The following is an 11,263-nucleotide window of genomic DNA, read 5'->3' as shown; positions in this document are numbered from 1 at the left end:
TCTCGATGGCAACAATACAATACGTGTCGTTTCCCTTTCTGTGACTGGGATCGCGCACCGCAAGATTGAACCCAAAGCTAAGCACTTCTCCCATTGCAAGAAAGATCAACCTAGTAGGCCAAACCAAATTGATAATTCGAAGAGACTTGCAAAGATAAACCAATCATACATAAAAGAATTCAGAGAAGATTCAAATATTGTTCATAGATAGACTTGATCATAAACCCACAATTCATCGGATCTCAACAAACACACCACAAAAGAAGATTACATCGAATAGATGTCCAAGAGAATCAAAGAGAACTTTGTATTGAGATCCAAAGAGAGATAAGAAGCCATCTAGCTACTAGCTATGGACCCGAAGGTTTGAAGTAAACTACTCACACATCATCAGAGGGGCCATGGAGTTTATGTAGAGGCCCTCCGTGATCAATGCCCCCGCCGGTGGAGCTTCGGAAAAGGCCCCAAGATGGGATCTCTTGGGTACAGAAGGTTGCGGCGGTGGAAATAGGGTTTCGTGGTGCTCCTGGATGTTTTCAGGGTATGTGAACATATATAGGAGGAAGAAGTAGATCGGTTGAGCCACGAGGGGCCCACGAGGGGGGAGGGCGCGCCCCTTGCCTCGTGGCCGCCTCGTTCGTTTCTTGACGTCCACTCCAAGTCCTCCGGATCACGTTTGTTCCAAAAATCACGTTCCCGAAGGTTTCATTCCGTTTGGACGCCGTTTGATATTCCTTTTGTATGAAACACTGAAATATATGAGCGCGGGCCATGGACATAGCACGATGGGTGGAATAGAATATGACGATTGAGGTTGTGTGAGAAGACAAAAAGGGAGAAAGTCTCACATTGACGCGGCTAATCAATGGGCTATGGAGATGCTCACCGATTGATGTCAATGCAAGGAGTAGGGATTGACATGCAACGGATTTACTAGAGCTATAATTATATGAAAGCTCATCAAAGAAACTAAGTGGGTGTGCATCCAACTTGCTTGCTCACGAAGACCTAGGGCATTTTGAGGAAGCCCATCATTTGAATATATAAGCCAAGTTCTATAATGAAAAATTCCCACTAATATATGAAAGTGACAAAATAAGAGACTCTCTATCATGAAGATCATGGTGCTACTTTGAAGCACAAGTGTGGAAAAGGATAGTAACATTGTCCCTTCTCTCTTCTTCTCTCATTTATTTATATATATTTTTATTCGGGCCTTTTTTTTCTTTTAGCCTCTTTTCTTTTTCTTTTTTTTCGTCCGGAGTCTCATCCCGACTTGTGGGGGAATCATAGTCTCCATCATCCTTTCCTCACATGGGACAATGCTCTAATGATGATCATCACACTTTTATTTTCTTACAGCTCAAGAATTACAACTCGATACTTAGAACAAAATATGACTCTATATGAATGCCTCTGGCGGTGTACCGGGATGTGCAATGACTTATGAGTGACATGTATGAAAAATTTATGAATGGTGGCTTTTCCACAAATACGATGTCAACTACATGATCATGCAAAGCAATATGACAATGATGATGCGTGTCATAATAAATGGAACAGTGGAAAGTTGTATGTCAATATATCTCGGAATGGCTATGGAAATGCCATAATAGGTAGGTATGGTGGCTGTTTTGAGGAAGATATAAGGAGGCTTATGTGTGATAGAGCGTATCATATCACGGGGTTTGGATGCACCGGCGAAGTTTGCACTAACTCTCAAGGTGAGAAAGGGCAATGCTCGGTACCGAAGAGGCTAGCAATGATGGAAGGGTGAGAGTGCGTATAATCCATGGACTCAACATTAGTCATAAAGAACTCACATACACTACAAAAAAATACACTTCCGTGATGATACGTGTTTGTCACAGTAGGTCGCTTTTTTTTGTCATGCATGTACATCCATGACAAATTTATGACAGAATCAAGATAGTCATACATGTGCTGTCGTAGAAGTGTTCCATGCCATTACCAAAATTATCATCACGGAAGTGTCCACTTCCATGACAATAAATCGTGCGTCACAGAAGTGCTTTCGTCAAGGGTGACCGACACATGGCATCCACCGTAACGGAACGCCATTAAGCTATCGGGTTGGGTTTTGGATCCGATAACCCGTTAACAGCCCCGACCAATGGGGATTTTCCACGTGTAAAATCATCATTGGCTGGAGGAAACATGTGTCGGCTCATCGTTGGGACAGATGTCAACCACTCATTGGACGGAAGGCGCCTATGATACGTCGACACATGGCACGGCCCAACAAAGGCCCATTCCTGTGAAAATGCCGGCTTGTTTGACTTGGTCAAAAGGTGGCGGGCCGGCCCATGGAAAGCCTGTTAACGGCTTGTTCGCATATAGCCCATTTACAGCCCGCTAACCCAAGGCCCGTTATGCCCTATCCGAATTAGGCCCAGTAGCGTCATCTGGGCCATCCAAGATGATTCCAGCCTGTTTTCACTTCTGGCCCATGTATGGCCCATGACGTCTTTCAGCCCATATGAGGCCCTATGTAACTCTTGGCCTATTAACGGTCCGTGGTGAAACTGGCCCGTAATGAACAGTGTATCACTTTATACCCACTAACGGCACGTTATTCCGTTGGGCCGTTTCTAGCCCATGTTATCTTTCGGCCTTCTCAGAGCCCATTTATTCTTGGGCTCATTTCTAGCATTCGTTTACTTACAGCCCATTACTGTCATTTTCTGCTTGTGGGCCAAATTCAGCCCGTGGTTACAGTCGGCCCGTTTGTGGTCCTTTAATACGTTGGGCCATTTTCATAGCGTCATCAAATACGACCTATTAACGATGGCCCGTTACGGTCAGCCCATGAACGGACGATTCCAACTCTAGCCCGTTTACGACCATAATGCGGCCTATTATTGGCCCATGTTTGGCCAATCGATCATACGGCCCATATAAGGCCCATTGATGATATGGCCCGTAGAAGGCCCATTGTTTCTATGGCCCGTAGAAGGCCTACTATTTCTACGGCCCGTAGAAGGCCCACTATTTCTACGGCCCGTAGGAGGCCCAGGGTCACTACAGTAAATATTAGCCCATGGTTATTGTGACCTAGTTTTAAAAAATAGGTTATTGCAGCCACTAGTTAACCGCGGAAAAAGAACTGCAATGACTACAAGCAAACAAATAAACAAGACAACAAGGAAATAAATAAGCAAGCAACTAACGCTAGGCTATCACGGCTATTACACATATTACATCCACTAGGCATCAAAGTTCGCCACCAGTGCAAATATAGGGAACAAAGCAGCATATCATATACACTGGCCGTCAAAATTGGCCACCAGTACAAATAAACGCGGCAGCAAAACAAGAGCATAACTGAAACAACTTCAGAAGAGCTCAAGAAATGTTATCATGGGTATCCACCATGCTGGCAATAAGCTTAGCAAGCTGATTAGCTTTGTCCTGTTTGGCGCTAAAATCCTCCAACGCCTGCTGTTGCACCAGAAAGTATGCATCTGAATGCTCCAGGGACTTCCGCAGTCCTTCCGCTTCTTGTCGCAGCACAGCTGATCGATGTCTTTCAGCTTGTAGTTGAGACTCAAGAAACCGAACTGATTCAGACAGTGAGTTTGAATAGCTTGTGCAAGCGGTAGTGGCCAGTAACTCCAACACTAAACCAAGACAGGATGTGTCACTATCCTGAACCTTATCTGCATCACTTCCTTTACCGTTGCTTAATAAGGCACTCTTCCCCAATATTCTGTCAGCATTCTAAAAGAAGAAACAAGCAGACACATAACAAGTTTAGCATGTACTAGTATATGAAACTCATTTCGGTGAACCAGTTCATTAGTAAGGTGGACAGGATTAAACTACCAAGTCTTCTATTGCCAAGTACTAGTACATAATAAAAGCATCAAACAAACATATATCTATGTCCTATGGTAGCAATGGAATCTTAAATTAGAACAGTTGTTCTTCAGGTTTAGGCACTTGTTCTACATGAACAGAGTATAGTAAGACGCAAGAATATAATAGTTAAAAATAGAAAATGAGCTCATAGACCTTACCACATTCTTGGTTCGGGACCAGTACAGAACAAGGCGTTCCCAGTCATCGTCCAGTAAATGTGTCTCAGGAGAACGTAAGGGAATTTGATGAGTTTCTTTGCCGGTGAAGTACGTTTTCTTCAGGTAATTTCGATACTGCCACCAAGCATTCTTGAAGATAGCAGAGGTATTAGCACAGGTTAACTCATCCTGAGTTTCCAAATTTATAGAGAAAAACGGGAAAATTTGCTGTATTATAACCATCATGGAGGTAGGATGTATGGGACGAAGCAAAGTAATTGCCATGAATAACATTACTTACACATAACTCCTGGACAAACACCTGCAACTGGCATTTTCCTTCATCAGTATAATATTTCCAAGATGGGAAGATACGCACATACGATTTAACAACATCAAATGCGATAGATGCTACACTACGACTAGCTGGTTGTGCTTCCTCCACAGGAATAGGCGTACTAACTGGTGGACTTGGGGTTCGCCGTGATAGTACTGGCCCTTTGGGAACTGGAGCTGCCTTACTAACTGCTCTTATTTGGGAGCTCTATGGTGGAGATGGTGCTGTGTCAACAGGAACTAGGTTACTATCGGCTGGGGTTGGGGTTAGATTGGGTGAAGCTGGTTCTCTGTCCATCGTAGTAGGGGTACAATCTGTGAGAGTTTGGGTTATGTGTGGTTGGGCTAGTTCTTGTGCATGTACAACCGGGGTGCTATATCCACCAAGAGGTAGCACTGTTTTATTTGAAGACCATGTTTTTAGTCCGCTAGATACTGGCATCACCCGCTCCAATTCAAATGGTTGATAAACAGGAAACATAGTTGAATGTACAGACATTGTATGAGAGACAGATGCAATAGATAGTGTGGAAAAAAAGAGGGCATGTAATAGTTGACATGTATATTGTTTAACTAAAACGGATAGCATGACATAATTTCACATATATGATGTCTATCTAAACTGGATAGCATAGCATAACATAATTCAAAGATATGATGAATAACTAAACAGGATCGCATGACATAATTCACGTACATGTTCTCTAAGTAATCAGGATCGTATCATTTAATTCACATATGTGATTTATATGCTAAATAGAGGGCATTCGATATGATGTCTGAACTAAGAACATGGTGTTGAATATTGTGTATATGATGTCTAAACTATGCAATGCAAGACACCGTATGCATGATATGAGCAGTATAACCGTGCCAAGTTAGAGCATACACCTCAGTGGGGGAATAGGACTGGTCATCTGTCTCTGAATCCATCTCTGAGGAGCTATCGGGACCCAACAAGAGATCTGCTTCGACAGGTAGCACTGTCTACTCTGAAGGCCTTGTTTTCACTCCAGATTTTTCCATCTCCCACCCAAATGGCTGATTCACAAGAAGAGTAGTTTAATGTACAAACATTGTCGACAAATGGAAATGTAATGAAGAAAAGGATGGGCAAGATATCATTCAAATATATGATGCCTGGTTAAACAGGATGGCATTGCACATTTCACATATACTATGGCTGGCTAAAAGACATGAGACTGCATAATTCCCATATATGATATAGAAACTAAACAGGTGGCATTACAGAACATGTGTAAACTAAGCAGATGACATATATGATGTCAAAAGTAGGCACTGCAAGGCAACATATGCATGATATGACTAACATCATCATGCCAAGGTAGAGCAAACACCTTGGGGGGTAAATAGGAGTGGTCGGCGGCGTCCGAATCCGCCTCAGAACAGATATCTTCCTCTGGATTACAATCTGGAGAGGGGTGGGGAGGGTTTGCCATTGAACCCACCATGGAGCGATGTCTGCATGACATTGTATTGCCACGCAAAACTCTTCTCTTTTTCTCTACATGTTCAGCATGACTGTGTACAATATCTGACATGCATACGAAAAAATATGGTGAGATTATGTAAGGAGAGCATGCAGAAATTTAGAGTGATGGTAACAACCAGTGGATCGATGTTTTTCTGTTGAACCAAAATAGCCCTAATGGATCGACGTGAATGTATAGTAATAAGTGATGCAACAAGTGTACAACCTCTTTGCCGTAGCTGTGTCGACCTCAGCATCATTGGGTTGGTCGCTGAAGCAGTTGAGGCAGAGGTGGCTGTCGGAGGTGTGGAGGAAGATCTAAGGAATCTATAGGCAGCGTCCAGGGCACTGCTCTGTTGTGATGGATTGTTCTGTCGTTGGAGCAGCTCCGGTGAGCCGTAAGACGTCAGGCTGAAGCAGCACAAGACATACATCGTCAATCTCAAGTGGGATTCTAATAGCATCTCCAATAGATGATGTAAAATGGATGTAAAATTAACATCACCAAAAACCACCTGACTACAACAGATGAGGTAAAAATTGTTGACTCTGAACTTAACTGTCGAAACTGAAATTTACTATGGAATCTGAATGCTACCATCGAAACTGAACGCAATGGTAGCAGAGAGGCACTTGACATGTAGTTTAGGGAGGGCATGCAGTTCATCTTCAACCTGCACCCCCCCTGAGCTGCCAGCCACCACCGGCCGAACCGCCGGCCCCAGCGCCGCCTCGCTGCCCCGAAACAACTCGCCACCGCCGCCCCGGCCAGCCCTCTAGGCCCCCCGCCCCCCACCCTGAACCCTAAGATAGATAGTGGGGTACCTCTCCGGCGAGCCCCCGTCCCCGCTGCGGGTGGTTCTTCCTTAACTCCGGCGAGCCCCCCAACCCCTGAAAATTGACTGACCCAAAAGTCGATTCAGTCGACTGAGGTGTGGCTTAATCGGAGGAGAGCAGCATCACGAGCGAGGGGGAGAGCAGCAGCAGTAGCTGGGCGAGCGAGCGATTGAGCGAGAGCCGGAGCAGCAGCAGCAGATCCGGCTGGTATGGCCGCTGCCGCCGAAGGGGCCTCGCACTGGGGGAGAGCCGCCGTGGAGATGTCGCCCGCGGCGCCGGCTTCAAGGTAGCCGCTCCATGGGGGTGGGGGATGGAGCACCATCGGCGCCGAGAGGTCGAGTTAAGGAGAAGGTGCGATGCGATGAGTGTACAACCTCTTTGGTGGCGCCGAGTAGGCCTCGGCTTCGTCCAGGAGTCGGTGAGGATGCTGCGATTCCGGTGGAGCAGGTTAAGGCGGCGCTGTGGGGATGGAGCAGCTGCGATAGACGAGGCGATCGTCGGAGCAGCTCCTTGGAGGTGGAGGACGGGGCGGCTGAACCGGCGGGATGGCGAGATGGACGACGGATCCTCATCCAGGGAGATGGACGAGGGATGTCGAGCTGTTTCGGTGGACGACGTCGTTGGGGAAGAGGCTCCGGCTTGGCAGCGGTGACGTGGCAGACGGTGGAGGGTGGGGTTTCGCGGCTGGAGCGGAGAGGTTATGGCGGCCTGGGATTTTGAATGGCGAAAAGGGGGCGATGGGAGGGGGTGAAGCATGACTTAGGAACGCGCTTGTCCAAAATGTAGGGTGTGTTACAAAAGTACCCCCCACCGATTTGAACTAGCGGCCCTTTCGGCTCAGGGTTAGAAGGGGGATTTCGCGTGTCGGGATTTGGCAGCTGGAGGGAGTTTTCGCGCGCGTTGTAATTTCGGGATAGCAAGGCGCGGGTTCTGAAGGCGCTAGTTTTGGGAGCACGATATCTGAATTTTCGGGATATAAGAAGACGCGGGTTGAATTTTAGGGACAAGCCTAACGTGTAGTAATATTGTACTTGTACGTACCAAATCAATTCGCACTTCCCTCAACCAAAAAGAAAACAAAAACATAAAACTATTCACACCATACGAAGAGAGAGTCTTGCCCCGTTTTACTATACAAATGCTATTCAAAGCTACTCCCTCCTTCCATCTATATAGGGCCTAATGCGTTTTTTGATGCTAACTTTGACCAAATATTAGAGCAATGATATATGACATGCAACTTACACAAAGCACACCGTTAAATTCGTCTGTGAAAGGTTCTTTCAATGATATAATTTTCACATTGTGCATGTCATGTACTATTAATCTCGTCAATAGTCAAAGGCGGTCTTAAAAATCTCATTACGCCCTATATAGATGGAAGGAGGGAGTATGAATCCATGTTATGTCCGATTAAATTTTTCCGCTTGCTGTATAATGCATGTAACCTACTCATACCAACATTTTAGTGCATTCCAAATGTCTATACTACCGCTGCAATTCGAACTAAATTTGAATTTGTTTCTCTATTTCAATAAGAATCTACAATCATGATTTTTGCCAACTTCAACCATCATAGTTTCCTTGCTATCTGCCAGATATAAATCAGACGGCCTATAATGTAGGATGGCAGGCACACCATCATCAACAACTCCGTTTTTTTATAAGAGTAGAGATAAAATATATTAAATGTAGTATACCATGTTCATAACCACACCATGTGTATCACCGTTATATATATTCACACATCCGTTGGTTTGAAACACTATGATAAATTCTTCAAATATCCGAATTCGCTTTTTATAATGAAGTATATATGATCTCTATTCGTCTTTTACACCCACACAACCCTCTTATCTTTGTAGCTAGCGCTAACTTTCTCTTGTGCATGCACACGCCCGCATCCCTCTCACCCTCCCTCAGCATTCTCTAGCTCCATCTCGCAAATTCGTCTTTTCACTTTAGGTCATTCACCCACGGTGTGTGTAGGCCCCCCAACTCCTTCTTTACGGCACACATCGATCGATATGCCTCTCTAGCAAGGTGTGCCTAGCACAAACACAAGCTTCCCCTCTTCTCTTTTTACCGTCCATGCCTCACTCCCACCACTCTTTTCATCGTTCTCATACTCGCACACTCCTCCCCCTCGATATAGTATGCCTCTCGTACCACCTCCTACATGCATTCCTCTCTCTCTATCCTTCTCCTCGTGCCTCATTTGCTTCTAACACACACATGCATGTATACAGATCGATCTCCCAACATATACCTAGATCGACTTTAACTACCACCCCCATCGATCGACGTACCTCACAAGTTATGTCTCTCCTTTCTCTTACAAAGGGTGATTGATCTTCCTATGTAGTTACGTCTGCTTACCACAGCCACATCGTCCCCCCTCATCATTCGTGCATGCCTCCTGACCCATCTCTCACACGCACGTGCACAGACAACAAGCAGCCATCTCCTCTCTTATTGATATTGCGAGCATGCCCTCCGTTTGTCTAGCAAGCCTATCCCACCATTTGTTAGAAGCAACTCCACTACCACCCCTCCAACACTCTAGCTCTGTCTCTCTCCCACCCTCATTCATCTCCTGCACATATGCATGGATGCCGATAGATCTCCCTTAATACATGAGGCAGATCGATCTCCTTAATACATGTGGTAGGCCTCTCTCCTCCTCCACACATATACCAGCCATTGTACCTCTATAGTTAATTGGGCCTCCCTCTTCCCCCACCACACACCGATAGTCGAGCGCTGCAGGTAGGTATCCATGCCACATAGACAAACTGCACATGTCCCATCTCACGTTCTAGTAGGCCAACCACTCTATATCTTTGATGTGGGCACACACAAATTAGATGGCACTCTTTATCGATTGCGCGCGCGCACACACACACGCATCATCCCTCTCTTCGATTCTATGGACACCTCAAGCTGATGATACTGAAGGAAATATGCCCTAGAGGAAATAATAAAGTTATTATTTATTTCCTTATATCATGATAAATGTTTATTATTCATGCTAGAATTGTATTAACCGGAAACATAATACACTTGTGAATACATAGACAAACTTAGTGTCACTAGTATGCCTCTACTTGACTAGCTCGTTAATCAAAGATGGTTATGTTTCCTAACCATGAACAAAGTGTTGTTATTTGATTAACGAGGTCACATCATTAGTTGAATGATCTGATTGACATGACCCATTCCATTAGCTTAGCACCCGATCGTTTAGTATGTTGCTATTGCTTTCTTCATGACTTATACATGTTCCTATGACTATGAGATTATGCAACTCCCATTTGCCGGAGGAACACTTTGTGTGCTACCAAACGTCACAACGTAACTGGGTGATTATAAAGGAGCTCTACAGGTGTCTCCAATGGTAGATGTTGGGTTGGCGTATTTCGAGAATAGGATTTGTCACTCCGATTGTCGGAGAGGTATCTCTGGGCCCTCTCGGTAATGCACTTCACATAAGCCTTGCAAGCATTGCAACTATGAGTTAGTTGTGGGATGATGTATTACGGAACGAGTAAAGAGACTTGCCGGTAATGAGATTGAACTAGGTATTGGATACCGACGATCGAATCTCGGGCAAGTAACATACCGATGACAAAGGGAACAATGTATGTTGTTATGCGGTCTGACCGATAAAGATCTTCGTTGAATACGTAGGAGCCAATATGGGCATCCAGGTCCCGCTATTGGTTATTGACCGGAGATGTGTCTTAGTCATGTCTACATTATTCTCAAACCGTAGGGTCCGCACGCTTAACGTTACGATGACAGTTATTATGAGTTTATGCATTTTGATGTACCGAAGTTAGTTCGGAGTCTCAGATGTGATCACGGACATGACGAGGAGTCTCGAAATGGTCGAGACATAAAGATTGATATATTGGAATCCTATATTTGGACATCGAAAGTGTTCCTGGTGAAATCGGGATTTTACCGGAGTACCGGGAGGTTACCGGAACCCCCCGGGAGCCATATGGGCCTTAATGGGCTTTAGTGGAAAGGAGAAAGGGGCAGCCCAAGGTGGCCGCGCGCCTCCCCCCTCCCCTAGTCCTATTAGGACTAGGAGAGGTGGCCGGCCCCCTCTCTCTTTCCCCCTCGGGGAATCCTAGTCCAACTAGGATTGGGGGGGGGGGAGTCCTACTCCCGGTAGGAGTAGGACTCCTCCTGCGCCCTCCTCCTGGCCGGTGGCCCCCTCCCCCTTGGCTCCTTTATATACGGAGGCAGGGGGCACCTCTATACACACAAGTTGATCATTGAGATTGTTCCTTAGCCGTGTGCGGTGCCCCCTGCCACCATATTCCACCTCGATTATATTGTAGCAGTGCTTAGGCGAAGCCCTGCGACGGTAGTACATCAAGATCGTCACCACGCCGTCGTGCTGACGAAACTCTTCTCCGACGCTTTGCTGGATCGGAGCCCGGGGATCGTCATCGAGTTGTATGTGTGCTAAGATCTCAGAGGTGCCGGAGTAACGGTGCTTGGATCGGTCGGATCGGGAAGACATACGACTACTTCCTGTACGTTG

Source organism: Triticum aestivum, chromosome 2A (assembly GCF_018294505.1).
Source record: "Triticum aestivum cultivar Chinese Spring chromosome 2A, IWGSC CS RefSeq v2.1, whole genome shotgun sequence".
Lineage (NCBI taxonomy): Eukaryota > Viridiplantae > Streptophyta > Magnoliopsida > Poales > Poaceae > Triticum > Triticum aestivum.
The sequence above is the reverse complement of the archived record's forward strand: the minus strand, read 5'-3'. Positions refer to the sequence as shown.